We start from the raw sequence: 14,375 nt of genomic DNA on the forward strand, positions 1-14,375 counted from the left end.
CTTCCTTGCATTGGGTTAGAATATGCTCCTTTAGCTTGGAGGAGTTTGTTATTAACCACCTTCTGAACCCTACTTCTGTCCCTTCATTAAACCCATTCTCTGTCCAGTTTTGTTCCCTTGCTGGTGAGGAGATGTGATCCTTTGGAGGAGAAGAGGCATTCTGGTTTTTGGAATTTTTGCCTTTTTGCGTTGGGTTTTCCTCATCTTTGTGGATTTATCTACCTTTGGTCTTTCATGTTGGTGAGCTTCGAATTGGGTTTCTGAGTGGATATCCTTTTTGTTGATGTTGATGCTATTCCTTTCTGTTTGTTAGTTTTCCATCTAACAGGCCCTTCTGCTGCAGGTCTGCTGGAGTTTGCTGGAGGTCCACTCCAGACCCTGTTTTCCTGGGTGTCACCAGCAAAGGCTGCAGAATAGCAAAGATTGCTGCTTGGGATGAAGCTTCATCCCAGAGGGGCACCCTCCAGATGCCAGCCAGAGCTCTCCTTTATAAGATGTCTGTCGACCCCTGCTGGGAGGCGTGTCCCAGTCAGGATACATGGGGGTCAGGGAACCACTTGAGGAGGCAGTCTGTCCCTTAGCAAAACTTGAATGCTGTGCTGGGAGATCTGCTGCTCTCTTCAGTGCTGGCAGGCAGGGACATTTAAGTCTGCTGAAGCTATGCCTATAGCTGCCCCTTCCCCCAGGTGCTCTGTCCCAGGGAGATGGGGGTTTTATCTATAAGCCCCTGAGTGGGGCTGCTGCCTTTTTTTCAAAGATGCCCTGCCCAGAGAGGAGGAATCTGGAGAGGCACTCTCGCTACAGTGGCTTTGCTAAGCTGTGGTGGGCTCCACCCCATTTGAACTTCCAGGCATCTTTGTTTATACTCTAAGGGGAAAACCGCCTATTGAAGCCTCAATAATGGTGAACACCCCTCGTCCCACCACGTTCCAGCATCCCAGGTCGACTTCAGACTGCTATGCTGGCAGCGAGAATTTCAAGCCAGTGGATCTTAGCTTGCTGAGATTCGTGGGGGATGGGATCTGCCCAGCTAGACCACTTGGCTCCCTGGTTTCAGCCCCCTTTCCAGTGGAGTCAACGGTTCTGTCTTGCTGCTGTTCCAGGCACCAATGGGGTATGAAAAAAGACTCCTGCAGCTAGCTTGGTGTCTGCCCAAATGGCCGCCCAGTTTTGTGCTTGAAACCCAGGGCCCTGGTGGTGTAGGCACCTGAAGGAATCTCCTGGTTTCTGGGTTGTGAAGGCCATGGGAAAAGCGTAGTATCTGGGCCGGAGCATACTGTTCCTCATGGCACAGTCCCTCATGACTTCCCTTGGCTAGGGGAGGGAGTTCCCTGACCCCTTGTGCTTCCTGGTTGAGACAATGCCCCACCCTGCTTTGGTTTGCCTTCTGTGGGCTGCACCCACTGTCTAACCAGTCCCAACAAGATTAGCCAGTTACCTCAGTTGGAATGCAGAAATTACCCACCTTTGGCATTGATCTTGCTGAGAGCCGCAGACCAGAGCTGTTCCTACTCAGTCATCTTGCCAAAGTGCCCGATTTGATACTCTTCTATTGTTGCTTTTAGAATTCTCTTTGTAATTCACTGTTGACAGTTTGATTATAATGTGTCTCAGGACAGCTTTGTGTTGAATCTATTCAAGCACCTTTGAGTTTCATGGATCTAGTTGCCCTATCTCTCCTAAGAAGGAAAGTTTTCAGCAATTATTTCATTAAATAATCTGACTGTCCTTTCTTTAACTGTTCTGCTTCTTGAAATCCTGTAATATGAATATGTGTTTGCTTAATGGTGTTCTGTAATTCCCATAGGTGTCTTTACTCTTTTTCATTTTTTCCTTTTTTCTGACTCATTTCAAAAAGTGTATCTTCAAATTCAGATTCTTTTTTTAAGGATTGATCCAGTCTGCTGTTGAAGCTATTAATTGCCTCTCTTCCATTGATTGAATTCTTCATCTCCAATATTTCTGTTTGCTTCTTTTTTATGTCATCTATCTTTTTGTTGAATTTCTCATTCAGATCATGAATTGTTTTCTGATTTCCTTGACTATGTATTGTCTTACATCTTGCTGAATTTCCTTAAGATTATTGTTTTGAATTCCTTCTCAGGGAATTCATAAATTTCCATTTCTTTTGGGTCAGTTAGTGAAGAATTAATGTGTTCCTTAGGTGGTGTCATGTTTCCTGCTTTTTTCATTTTTGTGTGTCTCTTTATTAATGTCTGCATATGTGGTGGTGCAGTCATCTCTTCCAGACTTTCAAGAGTGGCTTCTGTAGAGTAAGACTTTCATCTCCAGATACATGAGCATGTATATATATATGTGTGTGTACATATGTATGCATGTGAATGTATATATATGCATGTATATATAATGTGTTTTGTATTTCTCTCCCTTTTGCTGCTTCAAAATTTTATGTGTAACAGAATTTTTCACCATGATTCAGAATTTAAGGTTCAGGTTTATCTTCTTTGTATTGTACCCATATTTCCTAGAATTCTTAACCTATATGGAATATGCAGAATCCTTCTATCACATGGCAGCTCTTCTGAGAAATAGTAAACTTTTCTCTATTTTGGCATTTCCCAAATCCTGTAAGTCAACCCTTCAAATATCTAATAGAAAAAATATATATTCTATCCTTAAGTTTAGAAACATTGGCTTAAAAGAATAATGATGTATTGGAACATGTATCATGTTTATATATGTAGCAACCCACCCAAATATTTCACCAGTGGACCAAATTTTCCATAAAGTATCTGTTATCATATCCCAAAATTAGAGTTCTAAAGGATACCATTTAGTAAACATTGCTAGAGCATATTTTAAATTCTCAAATATCAGGATATACAAAGTTTCAAAATTTATTAACACAGGTTTTACAAAGGTTATTAGTAGCTCCAAAGACAACCTGAAAACCTTTCAGTTTGGGGGAGGATCTTTTATTATTTAAAATATGGTAAAACCAATACACTTTTTGCAATAACATAACTGAAGAAAATCTTTCTTCTCATATCTCATGTCTCAAATTTGTGACCTGGCGGTGCCCTCTACACAGTCACTCAAGAAGCCAAGCTGATGGCAGTCTGTGATCTCTTCTGTACTGCCAGTTATAGCAACAGTTGACAAAGATGTGAAAGCTCTTAAATGCTCCTGATGTTCATTGCCTGTACTTCCATCCGCAGACAACTGGCCAGAATTTATTGCATTATTCCTTTTAATTGTAGGGGTCTGAAATATGCAGGGGACAGAAAAGATGTTTAGGGACCACCGCTGTCTCTGCAACAGCTATCAGTGCTACTTAAATTCTTTTTATGAGCAAAGTTTTCATGGCATTAACAGATGACTCCTGTAAGTAATGATAGATTAACACCAACATTTTAAGATGTTGAATAAAGTTTGCCAGAGAATGAAGTATTGAATATAAAGAAAGATTAAATAGTAAGATATCTGACATATAAGAGTGAGAGAAGAATCTTAGAATAGTATAGCAGACAATTAAAGGAATGTTTGGTGTTCTGTTTACAAAGAGTATCTGTGTAGTCCAGAAATGTATCATGTGGTACACAAAGATAAAACAATGCAGTCAATACTAAGGTCAGATGATTAAGGTAAGCATGTCAGTGAAAGCCACAGAATAGGGAACACCATCAGCATTTCAAATATTGGGTACTTTATATGTATCCTTATTGGCATAGGTACTTTATAATCATGCCTCGAATAAATGTATGGCTATCTTACAGTGATTAAAAAGAGAAGTCGGGAAATAAATGAGAAGCAAGGAAAATAGTAACAGCCAAGACTGTTCTTTTAAAAAATGTACCCTGCCTTCCTAAGCAATTATTCTTAAGGAAAGGGAATCCACGGTCATAAAACTTTACTAAACACTGAACACTAACTTTTCCTCTTAGATATTTATAATACAGTAATGGAGCTGAGAAGCCTTCTAAGAAGACATCAGTTTAATGTTGTTAACTGAATTTACCAAAATTTTTCATAAATCTAGAAAGGGCAAAAAAAATTAACCTTTAATGAAATATCATGCCTGGAATACTGTTGGAAAAGACAGTTGTCCTTGGGCTTATTTTCCTACATGTCTTGCTGGGTATGCCCAGAAAGGAAGGTCCTAATTTCTCCTTGCATGGGCCTATTCTTAGGTATATGTTTCTAGTGACAAACTAGGAGGGATGAAGCAATGTCTTAGCCCTACTCTTAAACAAGAGGATGGTTTGCTTACTGCTTTTTCTCCAAGTGGTGGATTATGGAACCTCAGTGTTCCTCAGCTGTGATACAAACCCACTAGGTGTGGAGCATCCACCTGGGCCCTATTGCATGGCCCCTGCAAGACTTAAAATGGGGGCAACTGATGGAAAAGACACTGATGCTCATGTTTTTACTGTGCTGTAAATAACAAAGTCTTCTGTTTTTGTCCCAGGATTATCATGTGTATTCTGCCAACATCCATGACATAGTACAGACTAACTTATTAATAGGGTAAATTCAAATCCAGGACATCCATTATCATCGCAACATGGTAGTATTCAACATTCACCACTTTCCTGAAGATTGAGGACTTTGAGCAATTTTTCTAGGGCTACTGATTCGGGGAAAGGAGAAATGTGGGTTATTAAGCAATCAATTCATAGTCGCTATGATTCATCAAAGTTGCGTGGTCTTAACATTTGAGTGCTTACTCTATTTCATTCACTGTTAGAAGCACTTGAAATGCATCAACTAATTTAATCCTCAAAGCCACTCTGTAATGAAGGTGCTAGTATCTTCATTTTACAGAGGAAGAAACTAAGACACCAGAGGGGTTAACTTTCTCAAAAGTACAGAGTGAGGTGTGGGCCTGGAATTCAAACCCAGCCACAAGAAGTATATTTGTATCCATCACACTAAGAAAAAAGAAATGTAACCTAGGGATTTTATATTTAGTCAATGTAGAAACCAGAACAATTATAATGGATATAATAATAAAAGACCTAATTGAGGAAGTATTTTTTAAAATACAAAAACCTAAATTTGCAAATGTCTTCCTATAAAAAGAAAAGCAAATCAAGATTTTAAGTGTACAACAAGTATATAGAATATCTGAGGAGATGGCAGTGCCCTGCCAATTCAAGATTTAAACATTGCTTATTATTATTATTATTATTATACTTTAAGTTCTAGGGTACATGTGCACAGTGTGCACATGTTTGTTACATATGTATACATGTGCCATGTTGGTGTGCTGCACCCATTAACTCATCATTTACATTAGGCATTTCTCCTAATGTTATCCCTCCCCCATGCCCCCACCCCATGACAGGTCCCAGTGTGTGATGTTCCCTACCCTCTGTCCAAGTGTTCTCATTATTCAATTCCCACCTATGAGTGAGAACATGTGGTGTTTGGTTTTTTGTCCTTGCGATAGTTTGCTCAGAATAATGGTTTCCAGTTTCATCCATGTCCCTACAAAGGACATGAACTCATCCTTTTTTATGGCTGCATAGTATTCCATGGTGTATATGTGCCACATTTTCTTAATCCAGTCTATCATTGATGGACATTTGGGTTGGTTCCAGGTCTTTGCTATTGTGAATAGTGCCACAATAAACATATGTGTGCATGTGTCTTTATAGCAGCATGATTTATAATCCTTTGAGTATATACCCAGTAGTGGGATGGCTGCATCAAATGGTATTTCTAGTTCTAGATTCTTGAGGATTTGCCACACTGTCTTCCACAATGGTTGAACTAGTTTACAGTCCCACCAACAGTGTAAAAGTGTTCCTATTTCTCCACATCCTCTCCAGCATCTGTTGTTTCCTGACTTTTTAATGATCTCCATTCTAACTGGTGTGAGATGGTATCTCATTGTGGTTTTGATTTGCATTTCTCTGATGACCAGTGATGATGAGCATTTTTTCATGTGTCTGTTGGCTGCATAAATGTCTTCTTTTGAGAAGTGTCTGTTCATATCCTCTGCCCACTTTTTGATGGGGTTGTTTGATTTTTTCTCGTAAATTTGTTTAAGTTCTTTGTAGATTCTGGATATTAGCCCTTTGTCAGATGGGTAGATTGCAAAAATTTTCTCCCATTCTGTAGGTTGCCTCTTCCCTCTGATGGTGGTTTCTTGTTCCGTGCAGAAGCTCTTTAGTTTAATTAGATCTCAAGTTTCTATTTTGGCTTTTGTTGCCATCGCTTTTGGTGTTTTAATTCATCAGCCCTCCATGCTAAAAACTCTCAATAAACTAGGTATTGATGGGATGTATTTCAAAATAATAAGAGCTATTTATGAAAAACCCACAGCCAATATCATACTGAATGGGCAAAAACTGGAAGCATTCTCTTTGAAAACTGGCACAAGACAGGGATGCCCTCTCTCACTACTCCTATTCAACACAGTGTTGGAAGTTCTGGCCAGGGCAATCAGGCAGAAGAAGGAAATAAGCGGTATTCAATTAGGAAAAGAGGAAGTCAAATTGTCCCTGTTTGCAGATGACATGATTGTATACTTAGAAAACTGCATCGTCTCAGCCCAAACTCTCCTTAATCTGATAAACAACTTCAGCAAAGTCTCAGGATACAAAATCCATGTGCAAAAATCACAAGCATTCCTATACACCAATAACAGACAAAGAGAGAGCCAAATCATGAGGGAATTCCCATTCACAATTGCTTCAAAGAGAATAAAATACCTAGGAATCCAACTTACAAGGGATGTGAAGGACCTCTTCAAGGAGAACCACAAACCACTGCTCAACGAAATAAAAGAGGACACAAACCAATGGAATAACATTCCGTGCTCATGGATAGGAAGAATCTATATCGTGAAAATGACCATATTGCCCAAGGTAATTTATAGATTCAATGCCATCCCCGTCAAGCTACCAATGACTTTCTTCACAGAATTGGAAAAAACTACTTTAAAGTTCATATGGAACCAAAAAAGAGCCCCCATTGCCAAGACAATCCTAAACCAAGAGAACAAAGCTGGAGGCACCACACTACCTGACTTCAAACTATACTACAAGGCTACGGTAACCAAAACAGTGTGGTACTGGTACCAAAACAGATATATAGACCAATGGATCAGAACAGAGCCCTCGGAAATAATACCACACATCTACAACCATCTGATCTTTGACAAACCTGATGAAAACAAGAAATGGGGAAAGGATTCCCTATTTAATAAGTGGTGCTGGGAAAACTGGCTAGGCATATGTAGAAAGCTGAAAGGATCCCTTCCTTACACCTTATACAAAAATTTATTCAAGATGGATTAAAGACTTAAATGTTAGAACTAAAACCATAAAAAACCTAGAAGAAAAGCTAGGCAATTCCATTCAGGACATAGGCATGGGCAAGGACTTCATGACTTAAACAGTTCTTAATCATAGAGATAATATTAAGCAGAATAGCTTCATTTGGATGGTAACCTGGACTTTAATCCCCAAAAGTGAAGAGTTCCATTTCTCGCATGGCAAGGAAATTCAATCAACTAAAGAACATCTGTTTTTTAGTAGCCCGAATTCTGAATGGTATATCCTTTATATAGCTATGATTGGCTAATACAATAGGAAACTTTCAGACTAATCAAGTCACTCAAATAATTATCCATTGTATCAAAATCTACAAAGTTTCAGCACTTTCTGGTCTAGGAACCAACAAACTGTGGCTTGTGTGCCAAATACAGCTTATCGTATATATATATGTGTGTGTGTGTGTGTGTATATATGTCTATATACATACATATATGTATGTATAGGCCATACAGGCTCTGTGACAACTACTTGGCACTGTCATTGTAGCACAAAAAAAAAATAGCCACGGAAAATATATGTATATATGTTTATATATGTATATATATGTGTGTGTATATACAATGTGTGTGTATATATATGCATATATATACACACACATATATATATACACACACATATATCTGATATATATGTATATATATACACACACATATATAAAGATTTATTGGAACACAGCCATGACCATTTGTTATATATTGTCCGTGGCTATTTTTTTTGTGTGCTACAATGACAGTGCCAAGTAGTTGTCACAGAGCCTGTATGGCCTATACAGCCTAAAATATTTTCTATTTGGTACTTTACAGAAAATTTGCCAATAACTGTTTTCTTGCTTAGTTACATTTTTATCAGATAAATATTTTATTCAACATGTGTATTAAACTGAGTCAAATGTAGCTTTAATGTTTAGAAGTGAACCCTACTATTAATACATATTGAACTTAGAGAGTTTTTGTTAGTAGATAGTTCTACAGTCTGGCAATGAATTATAATAGTTGACTATAAAAGTTTAACTCGTTTAATGGTATCAATGTTTAAACCCTCACATCAACTTGCCCATTTCATAATTACCTTTAGAGACTTCCCTTCCCCTAAGGACTATAGATTTTCTCTATTACATTTCCCAAGATAGAGCTTGCTAACTCTTTTGGCCTTTTGTCCACACAGATCTTAGACCTGTCTATGCATAATTCTTAACCAATTAAGACTTTTTCTACTAAATGATTTCAAGCAATTATCAAATGATTGGTAAAAGAAATGTATTTGCCATTCAGGCCTTAGACTGCATATGATATTTATAATTCATTATTTAGTTAGCAAGCCTGCTGAAATTCATATTTTGCATGCTGAATTATTATAAACAAACTTTTTGTATTTAAACCCAACATGAAAACCATAGTGTTGCATTGTAAATTACTTAAAGGGAATGTTAGCCCCCAATTACACTACCAGGCACTATCCGAGAGCTCTCTCCTAAAGGAACAAAAAAATTGTAGAACAACTCAAGATTATTAAATATCACAATGTATTGATCAACTTCAAATACACAGTGAGAAGCTAGGGCAAAGAGAACACATAGATTTACAAGTTTAGGACAGAGTACCAAGGAGGGTAGAAGTCCCACTATATATGAATCCTGAAGTACATAATATTCATATGTTCTGTCTCTCTGTTGCATCAACTTTCTCTTTTAATGGTGAGGTTACTAAAACCAGATTTGGAGTATAAGCAAGGGAGTCCAAAATACAGAAGGGGACTGGTGTCAAAATTAATTCTTGTTATATTGGAGAGACACAGGGGAAAGTATACCTGGCCACTGCTGTAGAGAACCAGAGGCCTGCTGAACAGACATGTCTGTCATTTGTTTTCTTCATGTTGCCAGCAGGGGCACAAGTGGGATACCTCTCTTTGACCCATATAAATGTAGTATGTTATCCACATTTAGTGGCTTAAGTATATTTGACAATTCCATCTCTTCCTATGTCCAATAAATGCTTTCTTTGATATCTGACATGTTACTCTACTTCCTTAAACTTAGTTTCATCTATGTTTGTCATTTGTTTCCTTTATTAGCAAAGCCAAATGTCCTTAAATAATATGTAAAACAGAAATAGCAGAGCAATACTTTCCGGCAAGAGATTATCTGCAAGAGAAATTTCAGAATCCAAGTAATCCTACTGTGCATTTGATTACTCTGCTGATGCCCTTGTGGCTGACTTGTACTTCTACTAAACAAACCGTGAATATGCTGGCTGCAGTGCTAAGATGGAAAGGCAATGAAAGTGGATAAAGAAACATTCCTAAATTAGCCAGTATAGATATAGTTTCACAAACTCATCACAGCGGCATTTAAAAATAATTTTTCACGTATCTACGAGGACATATCCAACCTTAACCTACATTGGTATTTCAAATTGGTTCTGCTCTCAAATAAAGTACTGCTCCCTAGTCTATCCAAAGTACTGCTTTGGATAAAGCTGCTTTGGATAAAGTACTGCTCCCTAGTCTATATCCAAAGATACATAAATCCTTTTCGTGTGTATTTCCATTCTAAGATGATTCTGCAGAAGTCTCCAATAACTGAATTCCATTCTTTAATGCTAATGTGGCAGAGTATGTGAAATTACTCACCACTTACTTCAGAGCCTTCTCTGTTATGTAGGTTCCTCTTTCCACAAATGCCCTAGTCCTCAACCATGTAGAATGAAGACAAGATTAGGGCAGAGGAACAGCGGCCAAACTGTCACTTTAAGCCTAGGTAGTTCCAAGTTCAGCTCTTTCATACTGGCCTCATTGACTCTTTGTTTTAGAGATGGGGTTTCACTCTGTTGCCCAGGCTGGAATGCAGTGGCGTGATCATAGCTCACAACAGCCTGAAACTCCTGGGCTCAAGGGATCCTCCTGCCTCAGCCTCCCAAATAGCTGGGACTACAGATATATGCCATCAGACGCAGCTAATTTTTAAATATTTTTGTAGAGACGGGGTCTTGCTATGTTGCCCAGTCTAGTCACAAACTCCTGTCCTCAAGCTATACTCCCACCTCGGCCTCCCAGAGTGCTGGGATTACCTGCATGAGACACTGTGCTCAGCCTTCCTCATTCACTTCTATATAACAGTATAGACTTTCTCCACTGTAAATACTCTTCTTTGAATTTTCTTCTCTTTATCCCCTCCCTTGCTCCTGCTCCCTACTCCACTGCAGACATGTGGCAAGCAGGCCATCTAGCAGTCTAGCCCGGTTTTGTGCTCAGAGTAAAACTCCAGTGCTATTATTCAGTATACATTTATAAAAGAGAAAGCTACTGGATCCTGAAGAATCTTTTTATTCAGATGAATAATTTTTATATCACATAAAGTCTAGGACTTGTCTCCAATTTTAGTATCCCTTACCTGCTCCTAACCTATTCCTTACTTTACACGTAGTATATATATTTGTCATTAATACTGTCAAGTAGATCAAATAACACATTCCAGCAAATCAAAGGAGTATAAAGTTTAATACCACTTCACCCTCTACTCTGCCATATAGATTAGTTTTATTACTGTTTGAAAATATTTACAAGCTCAACAGGGCAAATTATAAAACTTAGTGGGCTATTTATAGCAACATTTTCAGGTCTGATGAACTTCCCCCTCATCTCAGTATGTTTATGTCCTTCTGTTAATACACCAAACTAATACCAGCAACAGGTCAAATAAAACTCTCAAAGCTAGTCAAACTTCAGTGACTTAAATCAGGGCTTTTCCAAAATTTCGAGTGTCTGTGAATCTCTTAAAGATCCTGTTAAGCTGTGGATTCTTATTCAGTGGGTCTGAGGTAGAACCAGAGATTCTGCATTTTTAACAAGTTCCCAGGTGATGTTGAGGCTGTTTGTCTAAGATTCACGTAATTAAAGCAAAATTTTAAAATATTTATATTTATCCTATGTCAACAGCCCCCTTCATGAGTATGCAGAATGAAATGTTTTGCAATGTGTAGATTGTACTACTAGCATCTGGGAACAGTTGGAAAAAGGAAATAGGAGTGATATGTAAATAAGTCATGAAAGGATAATAGTTCATATAAAACTATAGTAACAATGTCAAACAATATGGAAGTCAACTACATTCAAAAATAAAAATAAGCAAAATCATTTTTCTAATAACAGAAGTCTTTATTTTCACAAATATTTTAAAATGCAGCTACCTTTGAGCCACAAAAGGAAAAAGCAGTGTTCCTTTTATGTATTTGATACAAATATAAAACATAACTCAGTTTTAGTTTATTAGCTCAGCTCAGTGAAAATAGCTCAGGAAAAAAAAGTCACAGGTAATGCTGTTGGTACATGCAGGAAACCAGAAGCGACAACATTGAGTTCAAAATCCATTTAGAATTGTAGACAGGACACAAGAGGCAGGTGAAGAGAGCAGTCACAGAGTCACTAATACATTGGACTTCAAACAGAAAAACTGAAATGTCAGTTGGTACACACCTAAAACAAACTCCAACTAGAAAGTTAATTATGTAGCTCAGACATTGATAACAGGTTAAGAAATTTGTACGTGTATACTTTTTTTTTTTTTTTTTTGAGATGGAATCTCGCTCTGTCACCAGGCTGGAGTGCAGTGACGCGATCTCGGTTCACTGCAACCTCCGCTTCCTAGGCTCAAGAGATTCTCCTGCCTCAGTCTCCTGAGCAGCTGGGACTACAGGCATGGGCCACCACACACCGCTCATTTTTGTGTTTTTAGTAGAGATGAGGTTTCACCATGTTGGCCAGGATGGTCTTGATCTCCTGACCTCGTGATCCACCTGCCTCCCAAAGTGCTGGGATTACAGGCATGAGCCACCATGCCTGGCCATGTATACATCTTAATACAAATATTTTCGGAGATAACTGTTGTGTGCATAGCTATATTTTTTTATTGAAATGATACCCTCCTTTACCCCTTTCTGTCAGAACTGAAAGCTACATAGCTTCTTCTATTTCTTCATGCACTTGTTAGAAGCAATATGCATTAACCTATTTTCCGATGCTGTTGATTCTCTAATCTGTTAATCCGTTTGCAGATGCTATTGATTTTCAAACTTAAGTTATGAATAACTGCTATAATTCTGTGGTTAATAACCAACTTTGGAAAGAAAATGTGCTTCTATCAAAGGGTACAATTTTTCTATGACTAAAACATATAAATTCATCCATGAGCAATTGCAAGTGTCCAAACATTTACCCTTTCTGAACAATATTCACTTCACCAGGGCAAAACAAAGTCACACATGTAACATATTCCCCAAATTGCCCCACTCCCACCACAGTGCATATGTGTGCATGCACACACACATGCATCCAAAGCCCAGATTTCATGTAAAAAAAATCTCCCCTTTTTAAGTATTTTTCCTACTGCATATTTTTAATCTCATTGTCTTTGTATATGAATTGTCTTTCCTCTTGTAGTCCTTTTACAGAATTTGAGAAATGAAACACTGAGGAATGATAAAGATTATACACGTATTCAAACAATATTAAAGACATATAGGTCAAAACCTTTTCTGATATCTAAATGCTATGAGAACATCCCTGTATTAAGATCTGAGTCATGATTAGTCATAATATACAGGTCAATATGTATATTCTCATCCAATTATCTTTAGAAGTTTCTACATTATATAACTCAGCCCTACATGTCTCAATGATTAAAAAACTTTATATTAGATGGACATGTCCACAAATATCCTAATGCAAATAGAATAAACCTTGTATTATCAGAAGAACATGTCTACAATGTTATCTTACATATTAATATCTTGGACAGATACTTTTATCCTCCCAGTTAAAAGGAAAGGCACTAAGTATGCTTTAAGCACCTTCAGAGATGCAAAAGATCTTTCCAAACAGGTAGATTCTTGTTTTGTGGCTTTTCTATAGTAATGCTCTACATTTACCCTGGCGGCTATCATAAGGAGGCTAAGTTATTTTCAATTTTAGTATCCAAACAGGCCAGTTACTATTCCTTTGTCCTGTATCCTTCTGTGGGTAAAACACAAGATAGATAGAATTTGGTTTGTCTTCCCTTTCTATGCTGGAGCTTTTTAGGAGGACTAATGCTCTCAGAAATAAGTGAACCCCTGCTAAAAAAAGCAGAATTACCTATTAATGTGTCTCCTTATGAAAAAGGAAAAACCTTTGCAATTGTCCTACTGCTGTAGAGGATGAAACCAAATGTCTTTTTGTTCTTCATCCAATTAGCTTAAAAAAATTAGCCTAGAACAAAGTGGTCGAAATTTAGAAAGCATATTTCAGCAAGAACTATGGATTTATAAAGAAATGTGGACTCAGATAAAATATACTTCAGACAGAAAATTAGGATAAACATTTTATGACACAACAGGAACTAGAAAAAGCACAGGAATTTAAGGAAGAACATATTTTAATGGTTGAAACCAGTCTTTATGAGGCAATTATGATAGCAAAAAATATTATAATGAATAACAATGCATATTCTACGCTTTGTAATATTTCATACAATAATTCCTTTATCATTTACATCTCTTAATGCTAGAAAAGCATTCTGAAGACGCCAAGTGTAAGTTGCAACTGAGTGAAAAAAAAAAAGCAAAATTTACTCGATTTCCAAAAGAGGTACAGAACAGAGAATGAAGGTCCTTAAAATATAAACCGCTAAAGTGTGCTAAAATGATGTCCATTTGCAGGATCAGTGACAAAACATAAGTCCATAAAGAAAAGAGTTATACCGGCTGTATGAAGGTATTCATAGAGAAATATGAGTCATAAGCCAATTATTTATAAATGTCTTTCAAAATATTTGGTGCACATGAAATGCAATACGCTGATGGTCCTGGAGACTGTTGCAATTGAATAGGGCAGCTACTAGGATGATGGTGTTTCCCCCGGATGAGGATGACAGGAATGCAGGGCCTAGGATTTGTTGAGCATGTCCACTCTTCTTCTGAATTGGCCACCCAGAAACCAATTATTGAATCAGAACGACACAAAGAAATTGGTCTGTGCTTGAGCCAGGTCTGTAGAAATGGAAATCAATTCAGTTGTGGAAGTGATGAATTTTAAAAG

General features: G+C 37.6%; 1 protein-coding gene across 1 annotated transcript in view; it reads right to left on the minus strand.

The window, feature by feature from the left end:
• Nucleotides 1-11,438: 11,438 nt before the first annotated feature.
• The window catches only part of CD36 (CD36 molecule (CD36 blood group)), a 34,977-nt gene continuing 32,040 nt past the window's right edge, over nt 11,439-14,375 (minus strand). Inside the window, exon 14 of the mRNA XM_009243079.4 lies at nt 11,439-14,326. The gene's annotated coding sequence lies outside the window, so the exon portion shown is untranslated. The remainder of the gene's footprint in view (nt 14,327-14,375) is intronic.

Source organism: Pongo abelii, chromosome 6 (assembly GCF_028885655.2).
Source record: "Pongo abelii isolate AG06213 chromosome 6, NHGRI_mPonAbe1-v2.0_pri, whole genome shotgun sequence".
Lineage (NCBI taxonomy): Eukaryota > Metazoa > Chordata > Mammalia > Primates > Hominidae > Pongo > Pongo abelii.